Source organism: Sitophilus oryzae, unplaced genomic scaffold, assembly GCF_002938485.1.
Source record: "Sitophilus oryzae breed Bouriz unplaced genomic scaffold, Soryzae_2.0 scaffold_179_pilon_pilon, whole genome shotgun sequence".
NCBI lineage: Eukaryota > Metazoa > Arthropoda > Insecta > Coleoptera > Curculionidae > Sitophilus > Sitophilus oryzae.
This window is the reverse complement of record NW_022146501.1, coordinates 7159712-7178276: the sequence shown is the minus strand read 5'-3', so window position 1 is coordinate 7178276 and position 18565 is coordinate 7159712.

Sequence of the window (18565 nt, the reverse complement as noted above, 5' to 3'; positions counted from 1 at the left end):
TTTTTTTATCAAATTATATGAATACATTGATGTATTTTTTAAGCTTTTTTTATCTTCTTGAAAATTTACAAGTTTTGACTTTGTTATTTGTGAAATCGACATATTTTTCAATGTAAAGCATACAATTTTTCAATTTCAGCTAGAGTATTTAACATTGAAAAGGAGAGTAAGGAGTAATAAGGGCTAATGTAGGAGTAATATACAGACCGGACCACCTTAGTAGTAACATAGGCAAAACCGGACGAATTAGCGTATATCCGTCCGCTAAAAAGCAAGCGAATAAATGCGATAAAATAAAAATAGGTAGATATGTGATAAGAATGTTTCAGAATTTATTTTTTTTTCAGTATTTATTCGTGTTTTAATAGCCAAAACGAATACATAGATTCTCGCGACAGCTCTCGTGTAAAATTTATTTTTTAAGTTAAATAATGGATGTTTACGAAGTTCGTGAGAAAAATCAAATTCTAAAATGGTATTTCCAAAATAGGTCTTATCGCGATATACAAACAATTTTTCCACAAACTTTTGTAAACAGGCCAATTCCATCTTTACCTACTATATCAAGAGTTATTAATAATTTTGAAACACATGAGTGCGTGTCCCCACAAAAACACAAAAAGTCTGATGTGTTGATTAATGAAGAACAGGAGTTAAAGCAAGTGTTCATTTGTGCTCCCGCGGAACAAAATCCCACGTTTTCAAGTAATCAAATTGCTGAGGTAACAGATTCTTCACCTAGCATGGTTAAAAGAGTCCTTAAAAAGAATGGATACCGATCGTATAAAGCGCGCAAAACTCAAGAAATTTTCCATGAAGACCAATTTCGGCGTATGGCATTTTGTGAATCTGTAATGGAAAAGGCCAATTTAGATGAAAACTTTATTCGGCGTATAGTTTTCACCGACGAATCAAGTTTTCATTTATTGAGTCGTCATAACCCTACACAAGTACGATATTGGTCTCGGGAAAATTTGCACAGATGTTTTGTGGTACGCACGCAATATCCTCAAAAGCTAAATGTTTAGGGTGGTTTTTTAGGGGAGCATATGATTGGTCCATTTTTTATAGAGGGTAATTTAACTGTTGCAAAGTATTTGGACTTGTTACAGCAGCAGATTGTCCCTAGAATTCGTGAGTTATTGGGAAAAAGATTCCACAATGTTTGGTTTCAACAAGATGGTTGCCCTGCCCACAGTGCCCGTATTGTTCAAGAATATTTGAACAATAGTTTTCCCAACCGTTTAATTAGTGGACATGGAACTATTTTGTGGTCCGCTAGATCACCAGATCTTTTTCCCAATGATTTCTTTTTGTGGGGTTATGTAAAATCCAAAGTGTATGGTCATAATAGGGCTAATAATCTGGATGAGCTTCAAGTAAAAATACGAGCGGCTTTCCAAACTATTAGCCCTAATATGTTAGCCAATGTCAGACCGGGATTTTGCTTCTGTCTAGCACAAGAAGGTGATCTTTTTAAACACTTGTTAAAGTAAACGCCACAAATGTTTGGGAGTGATTCATCGCTTGATGAAGTTAGAATCGACACGCGCGCTATCATTTTTACATTAAAAACGTAAATTTTTACCGCAGACGTAGGTTTTTAAAGGCCCGGTCTAATCATCTGCCTGCGCTCCTCCTACTTATTCTAAAATGTTAGCGTGATTGACAAAGACGATACTATATCGCGTTTCTTTGATTGATTCGATTTTGTGCGTCATTCCATTGGTGTGCTTGCAGTGCGACCAATGGGGCATTCCAGTTTATATTTATAACCAAATATATGTTTTGACAAGACTTTGACAGTTAAAACAACAAATTACAACAGATTATATATTGATTATTATATGACTTGAAACATCACGGCACTGGAATTAAGTTTTATGTGACCTTGAACAGATTAGTTCACATGGTAGAGACCGATGAATCACTCCCAAACATTCGTGGCGTTTACTATATAACATTTTTTTATTTAGAGTAATATTTTATTTTTTTTTATTTTATTGATGTATTTTTTAATTTTGGAAATGAGTTTTGGGTTTACAGAATTTATTTATTTTTAGTTTTGGCTTGTAAAGACCCTCAAATAATGAATATTTAAGTATTTTTATTTTAAATGTTACCTTAAATGAAGGTAAACACTTAAAATGAAAATAATAAATACTCGGCACTCCTCGCGTCGTATTCCTAGTCTGTAACGACCGACCCGTCCAAGCACAACTGCAACTGCTTACTGCCTGACCAGCCGAGTAGCCGGCAGTGAATCTCGAGTACGAATCTCGAGTAACGCAATCGGGTAAACGTAAATTCGTCCGGCAACTTGCTATGTTACTAGTACTGTTTGACCAGCGGATCTGAAGCTACGGAAAGAATGCGAGAAAAAAAAATCAATATTGCCACGTTTATCTATAAAATTGCAAAATTGCCAGACATGAACTATAAATTTAATATATTTTTATTATATATAATGTGTTTAGCATATATTCTGACGTATATTACTGAGGAATTTTAACGTAGTTCATATTGTTCGATATGTTTTATTTAATAACTTATTTCTTTCATTCTGTATAATCTGCTTATTATGAAAGTTGAAGATTTTTCAACGATATCATTGCCCAACCGGCATCGCCGCGCATGGCCGCCTATTCATCGAACATGATTGGCGAGAGTACGTCACAGGATTTGTTACCACGTGGTTGCCATGGCTTTTACGCCTTTCCTATTCGCTTGCTTTATCCCCAACTTCACGGTCTCTTCTGAAAAGAGTAGGAATATTGAATACTATTGAAATATCCAGTGGCGGTGTCATTTTTTTGATCATTATTACTTTATTTCATTATTTTATACCGGTTATCCTAAACGTTATTCCTATATTTTTCGAATATTTGATAGTTAAGTTGTGTTTTATTGTTTTGTTATCTTGTTATAATGTTTTTCGTTCGTAGTTTTTAATTATTAATATCAAGTTTGATCGTATATTTGTGTTTTAAAATGAATAAAATTGTTAAGGGTAAGACACTATATAGTCAGACAAGAGAAATAATAGCTAATTTATATAGGTAAGTTAATAATAACGTGGATGAAATCTCATTTGGTTATTTCCTTGTGTTCATAATAGGGTTTGCGATGAAGAAGCTACAGAGAGTTCGCTTAAGTTGCCGCTTAAACGTAAACTTGAGCGGCGGATATTTCTTTATACCGGAGTTAGCGTATCGGCTATAAAAAAATTCACACAGAAGATAAAAAAAAGGCTGAAAACTAACCCCGATAAAATGATCCAGCTTTGGAAAGAAACGACCACGTGAGACTGCTGTCGAAAAGCTCGACGACTTTTTCGAAGTGGTCAGGAATTTGATAAATAGATTTTATCTCGAATTCAAACTCGTCCCCACAATTAGAAAGCTTTTGCAAAAATTGCAGGAAGAATCGAATTTTCCTTTTGCAGGGAAACGCTTAGGGGTTATTAAAATCAAATGAATTTTTTTGGCGTAAATGTCAAAATAACAGATAAATATTAATGGAGCGGCCCATTATATTGCAGAGAGAGATATAAATATATACGCGAAATTCGAGAATATAGCCAAGTATTATCTATTTGGATGAAACATATGGGTAGACAATGACCTAACCTTTTAAAACTGCTGGCGGAGCGATACCATATCTGGTGTAATAGGCAATATTGGATCTACTGGTGAGTAAAATTATGTTTTGTTTGCGCTTCCAAAGTTAACTATTTTCAAGATTTTTTTTGCTGGAAATAGTTATATCTAAAATTATGTATTATAGAAAAAAATTTAGTTAGTACAGATATATAAATAAATATTACCTCAAGACTCAGTCTTGATCATCTGCTGATGGCAGACATGGTTAGCGAGACGTGCGTCCAGTGTAAAATTAAAAGTGTTTTGGTGTATTGTACTGACTTAGTGTTTTATTTTGCTGTGTAACACCAAAGGCTCCAACCCCCAGCTGTAATTATTTCTTCTATTATATTAACAACGCAATAATAAAATGATTCAAAATATTTAAGGGAGCTTTAATAAAAGCTTTTAGTGTTTATCTGCTAACTCAACAGTAACGATTCAAACAGCATAAAGTTTTTTGAAAAAAATTATTAATCTGAGCATTATATTTATGATACACATTATTTTCATATAACACCGTACGCCCATGTCTATTTTATGAATGAAATTGGGCGTGTTTTGTTTACAACTGCGTTCTCCTGCCGATACCTCGTAGCTACAGATCCGTTGGTCACACTATAGCCTGGTCCTTATGTATAATAAGAGTAATTTTGAATCAATACAAAATCGCAATTTTCAGTACCGTTTAATTATTTACTAAATATCGGAAACGTCTTTCTAATAAATAACACAACACTGGAAATTGTAGAAAAATACAGGGTGATTCACGGTCATGGCACGTTAGACGTTTATGGAGAACCGGTGATAGGATTTTTTTGAAAATTTGGATTTTTGCATAAAGACACCTGTCTAAATTATTTTCAGCATTACAGTGTTGTTTCTTCATACTAAAAGTGGTAACATATTTGTTATTTTAAATGGAACAACCGGTATATTATTAAATCTTTGAAAACTACTTTGATATCTCATAATTTTTATATTATACTTACTGTATTATACTATTACTCTCTGATAGTTTTCGAGATAAAAATTAAAACATGTGTGGAAATTGAAAAAATTGACTAAAACATGATCTTGAATAAGCATTGGTTAAATCATAAATTCGGCATATTGAAAGCCGAAATTTGGTTTATAGGTTAAGGAAAGTCGGCATATCCAATCTATCTAAATGAAATGATTGGATATCAAACAGGAGGTAAGAAAAAATAATTATTTCCGTTTGTTACTTATTATAGTTATAGTTAGTAAATTATAAGAAAATGCATTTTCTACGAAAACTTGAAGAAATAGGTAAAAAATGGTATAATACAATTTGATAAAATATATAGGGTGTTCCATTTAAATGAAACAAGTTATTGCCGTTTAAAGCTAGTAATTATTTAATATAAATTGCTGGACACTCTGTATAAGGTAGTGAATATTTTATTATTGTAACACAATATCTGATCAATAAATAATCTTCAGTAAATATTTAGTATTAAAAACTTTGATACCCTTGGAGAAGAAATTGGCGCCAAGAGGCACGTATAGCCGCCCATACTAAAATATGTTAATATCTCGAAAACTGCGACTTTGACTGATTTTGATGTTATTACAAATTTTGTTGCAAATATTATTCCTAATCTTAATTTGAAAAACGCGTTTCGCTAGCTACTGTAATTTTGGAGTTACGATTTTTTAAAATTTTTAACCCCCTCCCATACCCCCTTACCAACCCCCCACCCCCACCAAAAACTAATGGCCTGATTCTCGGGTGCCACAGTATTTTTGTGCCAAATTTGGTTAAAATCGGTTCAGCGGTTTTTGAATTATCGTGTTACAGACGGCAGACGGACAGACAGACACCATGAAAATATTTTGTATTTAGGTCATTTATGATCCAAATAACTCATTTTGAGTGAAATTAAAAAAACTTTTTTTTTGCCGATCTTAATAGCCTATCATACCTAATATTTGAGTAATTTACTAAATTACTCAAATCTTTGTTATTTTATATCATATAACCCAAATTTCAACTTTAAAAATGTTTAATTATTGATTTTACAGATGCTTATTCACGGTCATGTTTTTGTCAATTTTACACATGTTATTTTTTATCTCAAAAACTATTAGAGATTGGTATAGGTTAGTATGTTCGACACTTTAGAAACAATAGAAAAATTTTGAGATATGGAAGTAGTTTAAAAAATATATATAATAATATACCGGATGTTTTATTTAAACTTTTTATACCACTTTTCGAATGATGCGGCAACACTGTAGGTGCTTTTATGTAAAAATTCAAATTTTCCAAAAAATTCTATCGGCAGTTCTCCATAAACGTCTAGCATGCCATCATCGCCGTGAATCACCCTATATAGTGTATATTTGGGATAACTAATACACAGCTCGGGATCTCTACTACCAGAAATCAACAAAAAAATTAAGTTAGTATGGAGTACTCTGGAAGAAACTCAATCATATTCAAATCTAGAATTCCACTCTATCTAAAGAAGAAAACATTCGATCAATGTGTACTACCAGCTACGACCTATGCATGCAAAACCTGGACATTTAAAACTGACATCATAGGGAAACTGCAGGTCGCACAACGCTCAATGGAATGAAATATTCTGGGAATAACCAAGAGAGACCGTAAGAGGGGAATAGAGTGCATACAACAAAAGACTAGTACAACCATAGACTTAAAATAAAATATAGACTACACTATTTACATCTCAACGCGGTCAAACAATCTTTTTTGTACAAATGTTTACTTCTGGGTACAGTCGACCGAGCCTTCTTCATCCAGCCTATGTTGTCACGTCTTTAATATTATCAATATTTTTTTTCTTGTTATACACATATATTGAGATATTAATTTAATAAAGTAGGTTTTAATATTCCATAGATGTATTAAACAGTCTTTATACTACTAAATTATAAGTCGGATACTGTTTAAAAAGGATAAGTTCTTTACAATATGACAACACCGATTAAGGGCGAGGGAGCCTATTCATTCATTTATTACCTTGTAGTACACGTCGCACGTGTGCGGTAAAGCTTTGTTGACGCTATGTCCCCGGCTGTATTAACGCATTTTCTTAGCTTGTAGTCCTTAAGTGTTTATTTTATTAACTTTTTCTGTTCAAGAACTATAAAATATGGTTCGCCAGTGCCAAATTTGCAAGAAATTTGACTTAAATAATCCATTTAAGTCTTGAAATGACTTTCCACCGGTAGGCAACGCTCAATTTACCCATTGGGAATCAGTGGCGTTGTTGTAGAAAGGCGCTTATATAGATAATATTTTAGTAAAATGTAAAATCTGAATTTTTTCTCTTACATTACATTATTTACTTACTTACATTGTAACAAAATCATAATTATAACCCTGTTAATAATTAATAATGTTTTTATTAAAAATATATTCCGGTTGATTGTTGATTCTAAAATTATCTTCAGAGTCTAAAATAACAGACAAGAATTTTAAAATGATATTACATTATGAAACAATATTTTTTAATATACCGGGTCGTCTCAAAAGTGGCTCACCCCCTATAACTTTTTTATTTTTTCAGATAAAAAAAACAGATTTGTATGTTAGTAGGTATATGACATAAATTAGGATTTATTGACGTATTCAATTGTTTTTGGTCTCTTCCTTTTTCACCGAAATGATTACATCTTTTGATTTTTAAAGGCACCCTCGGTATATTGCTACTTTATTCGATAAAATATGACACTCTGAATAGAATGACATATCATATGTTAACTTTTGACGTTGTCGCTTAAAAACAAATCGTATTTTAAATTTTAATCCAGGGTGCCATGGTGTTGTTAAAAACACTAAGTTTTAATCAAGGAGCCTTGGAAAAATAGTTTTGATTATCTAATAGGTTTCGTGTCTTGTCTAGGCCGGTTAAAAGATGTACAAATCGTATTTTTAATCATACATATGTCAATTTTTTCAAATGGAACAAGGGTGACTCATTAGCATATTTGGAAAAGCATTTTTTATGAATATATTGATACCACACACTTGGTATTTCGAGTCAAATTGTCGTTATGAACCGCGTGTTACAATTACAATTAAACCATATGCGAAAATGTCAAAAGTTGACATATGATATGTCATTCTATTCAGAGTGTCATTTTCTATCGAATAAAGTAGAAATATACCGAGGGTATCGTTTAAAAATTAAAAGTTATAGTCATTTCCGGTGAAACAGGAAGTGACCAAAAACAATTGAATGTGTCAATCAATCCTAATTTATGTCATATACTAACATACTAAATCTTGTTATTTTATTTGAAAATATAAAAAAATTATGGGGATGAGCCACTTTTGGGACGCACCCGGGATAATAAAGATTGTACCGAGTTAAATAAATGTAGTTTTCATTTTATCCACTTCCTATCACCTTCCTTGCTTTAATGGAACAGATTTATGTTTTCTCTAATTTACATAATAAGACATCACTTAACCAGAAAAAAAATTACAACAATCATATTTTTTTTCTCTCCCTGTCGCCGATTCTATTATATCTGTGGAATAGATCCTGTTTTGATTAATATTAGGGGTTGTAAATGTTTGACTAAAATTAATAATTTATTATTAATTTCAAAAATTACGTAATTTCGATTATAAAATTTCTTCTATAACGTGTATTTTATTATTTTTATCCTTTTTGGACTCTAAGACGTTATCTAAACTTTTATTTAAAAAACCTGTCCTAAATCTTAATAAAACATAAAAAAGTTTAAATACGATATATTTTTAATTTAATTATAGCTTCATTAAAATAAAAAAAATACCCGGCTATGATACGGAGAGTTCAGGTGTACTTGAGAAACGAAAGACAGTGTTGTGTTTTTCGGCAGAGTCGTCAGGGAACGACCGTTATGACAGAGACAACTTATCTATCGCTCGTGTCGCACTCGTTATAACCTAAAACAATAACACAACAATAACAAGACATTGTCTGACCGCATGTTCCAGCTATTTATGAATGAGATGCTCAGTCTATATTTTATTTTAAGTCTATGAGTACAACCAAGTAATAGACAATAATTGTAAATGGTTGAATAAGCTGAGAGTGATGATGATCTCTCTTAACTCAACAACGAATTCATATAAATCATTCAAAATCAACGTTTTGGTTCATTTTAAGTTTCAAACAGATTTTTCTGTAAAATAAAAAAATGTATATTCATCATTTTTAAAATTTACACGGAATTTCTCCCACGGTCAAATCGACAATGCAACACACGGTATACTATTTTACATTCGAAAAATTTAACAGCATAACTACGAAAAACGTCATACAGTTATCCAATAAGAATCTAATTCGCTCCGCTCATTACTGGATCTATTTGTGTCTCTCTTCCTCCCATTTTCATTAAAAGCTCGCATAGAGGTTTTTATTAAAAGCCCAAACGGCGTCAACGTCCACTCGCCTCGGCCCAAACTAACGGCTAACTTGTTTCATTTTGTTAGCAACAGTCGAAACTTTTAGCTGGATTGTTTCACGCCTAGATATGGAGACCGAGCGTGGGGAATATTCATTGAATCTGAGTGTATTTTTGGTATTCGTCGGGTCTATAGAACGCCGATAGCATGAGTTCAATTAATAAAAATTATATTATGATTCATTACCGGTTGATTCAACCATTTCTAATTTTATGGTGTAGCCTCGCTCATATACAGGGTGACGCCTCTGATACGCCGCGGAGGCTCCAAGGAGAACGTCAGTTTGTATTGAAATGAAATTTTGTGAGCATATGTAGGTTAATTCAGAGCACTTTTTAAAAATATAGAAAGTTCTACAGGGTGTCTCCAAAAAAAGTTACATATCAAAGTTTTTTTGTAGTGGAACACCCTATATATTAATTGATTTTCGGATTCTGGCAGAAAAATAAAAGTGTGTTTTATAAGAGAAATATATAATTAAAATGTATGGTTTTTGACATATTTAACATTTTTTAGAAATAAAGAACAATTTTTAAATTACAATAAAAGCTACCTAAATTGGAATTTACCCGGTATAGCCTAATATGTAGTTAAATTAACTATTGTACTTTAAATCAAATCAAAACTTGATGCAAAAAGTTATACAGGGTGAAACAAAATTAATATTGAACATTGGTCACCTTTAAAAGCATGTTACTCTTTTACTTTAAATGGAACACCCAGTATATTATTCCGATATTCAATGGAGAATTCATGTCTCTTAAAAATACTATTAACGTTGCCTAAAGGTGCAGTTAACAGGAAAGGAAGCATTTTGAGCATTTGATTTCATCCAGCTAATTTTTGTCACATAATTATAGGTTTATATCTAGTTTTAATTCTATAATAATTAAAATATGCAGTAAAGGTGTATCTTTTTATTACCATAGAGTATTTTACTCTACAATTTTTAATTTTTGTTAAATTAATAAAAGGTATATCACACAGCCACCTAGATTATTTTCAAATAATAAAGACCTACTGACGCAAAATCATAAAAATTAAAATATCTAGGAAAATCTTTGTCTGAGGGGAAGGCAACCTTAAAAATATTTTGAAGATATTGTAGGTTACAGTTGAGGGTTGGAACCTTTGGTGTTACACAGTAAAATAAAAACACTAAATCACCACAATACACCAAAACACTTTTACTTTTACACTGGACGCGCGTTTCGCTAACCATGTTAGCATCATCAGCAGATGATTATAAACTGTTTATAATCATCTGATAAAGTAAAAGTAAAAGTAAAAGTGTTTTGGTGTATTGTAGTGATTTAGTGTTTTTATTTTTTTTTATATTGTAGGTATAAATTCCCCATTGAACACCGAAAAAATATGCTGAGTGTTATGTTAAACTATTTAAAATAAAGGAGTAACTTGCTTTTAAAAGCGACTAATGTTCCGTATTAATTTTGTCTCACCCTGTATAACTTTTCGGGTCAAATTTCAATTTGGTTTAACATACCATGGTTACTGTAATTAAATATAAGGCTATACAAAGTCAATTAAAATTTAGGTAGCTGTTATCGAAATTTAAAATTTACTCTTCATTTTCACAAAATGTGAAATATGTCAAAATCCTCAGATTTTAGGTATATGCATTTTTAATAAAACTCACCTTTATGTTTTGCCTAGAATCCGAAAATCAATTAATATATAGGGTATTTCATTAGAAAAAGCACAACTTTGATGTGTAGTTTTTTTGGGGGGCACCCTGTATAATTCTATATTTTTTTATAGAATGTTTTTAGTTAACCTACATATGCTGTCAAAATTTAATTTCAATATAAACATAAACTACCGTTCTCCTTGGAGCTTCCGCGGCGGCGTATGAGAGGCGCCACCCTTTATATACAGGGTGGTTCGAACTGTATTCCAGAAACTTTGACAGCGTATTCTGCAGATAAAAATAAGTTGTATTCATATTAAATTCGTATAAATATACGTCCTAAAATGCTTAGTTTCGGAGATACAAGGTGTAGATGTCAAAGTTGTTTTATACAGGTACGGACGATAAGTTATTACTCTTCAAACCAGTTAAAAAATATGTAGGTGGCGCTCTCTACAAGTAGGAGTCATATTGATATCAAAATCAAATTTCTCACGTCAAAAAACTCCCAAACACCATTTTTCATCCAACTATTCATGTTACTTCACAAATTATTTGGAAAAAATCGAAATAAAAATGAGACTTCTACACCCTGTATCTGCCAAACTAAGCATTTTAGGACATACATTTATACGAACTTTTTTACTTATTTTTATCCGCAGAATATGCTGCCGAAGTTTCCAGAATACAGTTCGGACCACCCTCTATAAGGAGCAACTCTCGGAAGATTTGTCAAACAAGAATATTGAATTTTACTATTTTTAATAGAGGTTTTAGATTGCCATTCTCCAAAGTGTAAGTTAATATTCCAATTATCCCTCCAGTTAAAATGACGAAACCAAAAACCTCGAAGCTCTGTTACAAACCTGCATAACCACGAATCCACGCGAAATATCGTTATAAAGGTAATTTTGCCCTGAGCAGCGTGCGGGCGGTCTCGCCTTACCACAAACCTAAATCACCGAGAAGAATATAATATTAACCGCCAAGTTTACGTTCATAGTCTTAATAATAATGCCATAGAGCTTGGTTTTACGATTACAAAATAGACTAGAGCATAAACTTAATGTTCTTTATTTTAATATAGTTCATATCGCGTTGATATTTCTCCCTTGAAAACTCCTGTTGTATTTTGTTTTTAGATCGGCTGCACTAAAAAAATCCATAGTCCAGTCGAGATCGATATTAAATCCAGTAAATTTTTAGGGGGCCTTTTTTATGATTCTAAATAAGAAATTAAGGGTGGAAGTCACTTCAAAAATTTTGGCGTTTGGACGCTACATTAAATTATACCAGCAGAAAAAAAAATAAAGTTGTAAATAAAAATAAGATGTTTCCTATTTATAGGAGACGGTAAGTAGCGGATAGAGCTAGTGGAGCTTTATATTCGCCCCATTTAAACTGTGTTTCAAAAATGTACAGTTTCCGAGATATTTAATTTGAAATATTTCGATTGTCGATTTTCTGTATATACAATTTAGTAGCATTTTTTTTCACAATAAGGGGCCGTCCTCTGCCGGAAACACTGCGACCTGTGAGGCCTATTGTGTTTGTCCCCTTTCTATATCTGCATCCATTCTCCTATCCCTGTGCCCTGCACTAACTTATGCAGGTCCTTGATAGGATGGGAGCATAGTTCCTCCGGTTCTAGCCTAGCTTTTCCAAATAAAAAGTGTCGCTTGCGATCCAGAGCCTCGCAGTGACATATTATGTGCTCCGCTGTTTCAGGATCTTTATCGCAGAGTCTGCAGCAAAGACTTCCTTGATACAGGTTGAGCTTGTTCAGGTAACACAGCCATATGTCCTGAGCATTAGCAGTTCTTTTTCGGTTTTAGAGCTAGGTCCTTGGATAAAACCCTTGCTGTGCCTGTGCTCCTGTCTGTTTCTCCAGTGGACATTCTGCTTTTCCCTGATCCAGAGTTTTAGTGCACTACGGGTCATACATTTGGGTATTCCCAGTACTGGCTCTGGACCAAGATAAGATGCCGATGATCCTTGCCTAGCTAGCTCATCGGCTTTTTTGTTGCCTTGGATGCCGCTGTGGCCCGGCACCCAGAATAATTTAATTCTGTTCCTTCGAGCCAGAGCTTCCAGTTCACCTAGGCATTCCCAGACGAGTCTCGATGATACATTTGGGCTCATAAGCGCCCCAAGTGACTGGCTGAGCATATATTAATGAGCTTATCTGAATAAGTTCTTCTAATGTTTTCTCTCGCATATTGTAGAATGGCGAAGATTTCTGTCTGGAATACGGTTGAGTGTTTACCCAAGGAAAAGGATAAACTTACCCTTGGTCTTTCCCCAAATACTCCAGCTCCTGTTCCTTCAGGGGTCTTTGACCCGTCTGTATACCAGATTAGTCCATCCTGAAGGAATATTATATCTGTCCACATTCCTCGATCCATTTTGTTCACCTCGAATGGTTTGTGGTAGTGATAAAGAGGGGTTATTTGGTCCGATCTCATTTGGAGTAGAGGTCCTCCGATAGGATTTCCCATCTTTGAGTGTCCTGTTTCTGTCCTATTTCCCAGAGACAAGACACTTTGTTGTCGATAGAGTCCCATTCTTGCCTCCGCCTGGATCACTATGTGAAGAGGCGGAAGGGCCAGAAGCGCCTCCATTGATGCAGTGGGCGTTGATTTCATCGCCCCTGTTATGCTCAGACAAGAAAGTCTTTGCACCTTGGTGAGGCTGAGCATTGTTGTTTGTTGCATTACCTTAGGCCGCTTACCAAGGATGCATATGTTACTGAAGGCCTCACCACTCCAGTGTACCATCTGTGGTCTGAGGCCCCAGATTTTTCCATGAAGGCGTCTGACTAACGCTAGTGTAGTCACCGCCCTCCTTGTGACATTTTCCAAATGTCGGTTCCAGGTCAGTTTGGTATCAAGCGTGATTCCTAGATACTTGACCTTCCCCGAGAGAGGAATCTCATCACCGCAGAGTCTTAGAGGGCCTAGTCCCTCAAGTATTCTGCGCTTGGTGAAGGGGATTATTACGGTCTTTGTAGGACTAATATTTAGTCCCTCCCGTGTCACCCATGATTCCACAATCTTCAGGCTAGTAGCATTTAGGCATTCTTCAAGTTTTTATAGTATTATAATTAAAAAAGCAGAAGGATGGACATATGGTTAGTACAAATACAGATATTTTTCTTATGTGATTTTATAATAATTTATTATACGCATTACCGAGATGATTTGTTTTAGAAATAAATGTAATAACAGCACTTACACTCACCAGCAAACGTTCTTTTCTCTTTTTTCCACAATGGAATATATGTTTTAATGGTGTAATAAGTAAATAAAAATATTTGAATTATGATGACAGGTGGCTAGTTCGAAATTTCTATACAGATAGCACTAAATCGAAACATTTTGGAAACAAGGTTTCCATTTATTGTCGATTTATTTTCGAAACACGAGTTTCTCTCTTTTTAGACACAAATATGATATAATGCAGATGATTTGTGTCCGAGTCCATATCAATTTTAGAAAATAATGAATTAAAATTCCGCCATGTTGGCTAGTGATAGCGTTTTTAACTAAAAATATATGTTTCTATCGATTGTTGAGCTTTTAAACTCAAGAACGCGTTCTTCTTACATTAATTAATGTATTTTTATTTTCAGAACCATGATATAGAAATAAAAATAAAAATATATATTTGAAACAAAAAAATTATTTTGTAACAACAAATAATAATATACCGGGTGTTGCATCGTCGAGCGGGACATAGGAAATCCCATGTAAATTTTAATGGGGTCAATTATTGACTTCCCTAATTATTTTAGAGAATAATTCTATTTAGGTTTATTGAAGAGCACTAAAACCCACATTCAAAAGAATAACTTTAGATGTTTTTAATTAGCCCGTTTACGAGTTATCGCCGATTTCTTTTTAAATATTTCTCCTTTCTTATGGCCCTGTATTTACTTATGAGCACCAGTCAATGTAAAAGATACCTGTCAAATGAAGTTGTCATTTCAGAAATTTATCTATTTAGTGCTTTATTATTATTATTAAAAACTCATACCTACACCGAAAATATTAGCGATGAATTACATTACCGAAGAAAAAGTATTGATGATTAAATGGTATTATCAAGGAAATAGTTATCAAAAGGTGTCGGACATGTTTGCTGCTCTGTATCCGAATAGACCGATACCTGGAAAATCTACAATCGCAAGGAATATCCAGAGATTTGAGACCAAAGGTACCCTAATAAATAACTGCAGATGTGAAGCAAGGCAGGAACAAAGAGAAGATGCAAGAAATGATACCGACTTGGAAGTTTTATTGTGCGTGGAAGAGAACCATGGAAAGATCAGCACAAGGAAACTTGAGGATGAAATAGGAATAGATCACACTACAGCGTTTCGAATTTTGAAACGACATAAATACTATTCCTTGAAATATGAAAAGCACCAAGTGCTACGAGATGGGGACGAAATACGGCGGCAGGCGTTTTGTTTTGATATGATGGAAAGAGCAAACACGGATAGGGAATTTTTAAAAAACATATGTTTCACTGACAAATGCACGTTTACCTTAAATAATGAACCCAATGTTCAAAATTATCGATATTGGAACAAAGAAAACCAACACAGGTTTGTCGAAACAAGGACGCAATATCCACAGAAAGTAAATGTTTGGGCAGGGATATTCGGACACAATATTATCGGGCCACTATTTCTTACTCGAAATTTACATGCAGAATATTATTTGGAACTACTCGAAAATCATATTTTACCTGCTTTTAGGATAGGGAAAATCAGGAAGTTGGTACCAAATGGATGGCTGCCCGGAACATAGTACCCTGGGTATTCGGGAATATTTAGACAATAGTTTTAACGGAAACGTTATTGCCTAAATCATACAGTAAATTGGCCAGCAAGATCTCCTGATATTTCGCCAAATGATTTCCTTCTCTGGGGCCATTTAAAAAACAGGATATACAAGGATAAAAAATACCCAAATCTAGACGAGTTAAAAAAGGCTATTTCAATAGAATTTTAGTTTACCAACTAGCGAATGTAAGAAGAGAATTTTATGATCGCCTGGGTTATTGTCTAGCAGTCGATGGAGGAATATTTGAACATCTTAAATCCTAAAGTTCTAACAATTTAATAGTACCTAAATTAATAAGTTACTGAATATTGTAATAATACTATAATTAACCTTGTAATTGATTACTTTATTTTACTTTAATTCATATTAATTTATATTTATAAATACATCTTTAAGATTTCCGATTTAGAAATGACTTTTCAATAATAATAAAGCACTAAATAGGTAAATTTCTGAAATGACAACATCATTTGACAGTTATCTTTTACCTTGACTGGTGCTCATAAGTAAATACAGGGCCATAAGAAAGGAGAAATGTTTAAAAAGAAATCGGCGATAACTCGTAAACGAGCTAATCAAAAATATCTAAAGTTGTTCTTTAAAACCTAAATAGAATTATTCTCTAAAATAATTAGGGAAGCCAATAATTGGCCCCATTAAAATTTACATGGTATTTCCTATGTCCCGCTCGACGATGCAACACCCGGTACCGGTACCTAGAGGAAGCGCATTAAACATAATATGAGAGTGCATTATTAAATTAAACGACAAATTTGCTTTTGCCAGACATTTTTTGTGCGAAAAAAACTAAAAACAAAGATCTTAAGACAAAAAAAAAATTATGGCGGATGTCGACATCATTGTTCATGGTTGTTTTCATTTTGAAATCCACACACAGACATAGACTATTTTAGTTTAGTATTGTGTTTCTTCACATTTAGAAACAGTGGCTGCTGAAAACGGAAACATCTTGGACACAAATTGGAGAAAATGTTTCGAAACATTTCCTCTAAAAGTTTTAATTCCAGCGGAAACATTTCAGCAAAGGGCTAGTGCCACCATATTGGAAATACATGTAATAAAGCCATATAAAATATATAGGTTTCGAAAATGTTTCCTATTTGTGGCATAGCGTTTCCATTTTGTGTCAAGAAACAGACACTATTATTAGAAACATTACCTAAAATGTGTCCAAAAATGATGAAATGAAATGAAAAATCCCACCTTGTGCTTCCCTTACTGTAATTCTATTTACTTCACCTGTAATGCATTTTATTAGTTCCTTAAATATTTTACATCTCAGCCTAATCCACCTGCCTAATCCTCGAACGCTCCACGTAAAATTCTTCCTCGTTCACCTTTGACGGTTAAAATTAGAAACCCTTGAGAAAGGGCTCAGCTGTTCGAGGACGTCACGCGAGATGGAAGGAAAATGGCACATATTACAAACAAAACCGATTGAAAGGTACCGATATGCTCAAGGCTGTTCGGTAATTGCTCAGTAGTTACAACACAACGCACAGGTTATACAACTTTAACAGTAATTAGTAGTTGAAAAGTTTGAGGAGTTATCAATGCCAAACTTAAACAGAGGTTTCTACGGAGTGATCAAAAATTGATCGATCAGTTATTACCAACTATTTTAATCGGTTGTTTAAAATAGTTGTTATATGTACATTAGGGTGCACCAAAAAAAATAGAATAGCTCCCGTATATAGCGTTTAACGCCTTGGGAGTAGCAAGGTACAGCTTGCCATGCTAGAGCCGTTCGGTATACAAGGAAGGTAATGTGGCTAACATTACGCTTCAACCGCCTAGTATTACCTCAGGATTGTGAATCCCAAGTACTCATTTAAGGCTGAGTCGACCTAGGTACCCAAACCATTTTTATTTTAATAAAAATAGTCGGCTGATGAAATGCCGGGTGTAGGATTCGAACCCACACCTTGAGATTGGTAGACGAGAGCCTGTATCTCTACGCCATCGGGTCTATCGATCTATTCAGCCTCTTCGGTCCATCGTTGGACATAGGCCTCCCCCAATCTCTTCCACTCTTCCCTCTCTGTCGCCGTGCTCATCCATCTTGTGCCTGCATGTTTCCTCAGATCGTCCGCCCATCTCATCTGGGGGTTCCTCTACTTCTTCTATTCTCCCAGGGCCTCCAGTTTACGATGCATTTGTTCCATCGATCATCCTTCTGTCTGGCATTGTGACCGGCAAACTTCCATTTCAATTTTGCTACTTCACTTCTAACATTCCTTACTTTGGTTTTCCTCTGATCCACTCATTCCTTTTTCTATCTACCAGCCTTATATGTAGCATTTGTCTTTCCATAGATCTTTGAGATTTTGTTACCTTATCCATATTTGATTTTGTCAGTGTCCAGGTCTGGGATCCGTAAGTAAGTACAGGGTATATTGATTATATATTTTGGTTTTGAGGTACTGTGGATATCTTTTGTTTTTTAATATGTAACTTAATTTTCCAATTGGTTTTGAGGTACTGTGGATATCTTTTGTTTTTTAATATGTAACTTAATTTTCCAAATTCCTCTTTATTTCAGCTGTTTGGTTTTCTTTTTTCAGTTTAATCATTTGTCCCAGATATATATACTCTTCAACTTGTTCTATTTTTTCTTGGTTTATTCTGGTTGTTATGTTTTCATCTGTGTTTGTTATGATTATAGTTTTAGTGTAGTTCATTTTTAGTCCTATTCTTCTAACTGCTGTATCCAGTTCTTCCAGCATTTCTACCAGTTCTTCTTTCTTTTCTGTTATTAACGCGATAGCATCCGCATATCTTAGGTGATTCAAGTATTGTCCACATATTTTGATACCTATTTCTCCCCAGTCTAAATTTTGGAAAACGTCTTCTAATGGCTGGTTAAAGAGTTTAGGGGATATTGTGTCACCCTGTCTGACACCTCTTTCTATGCGATTTGGCTTTGTTCCTTCGTGGATTTTAATTGTTG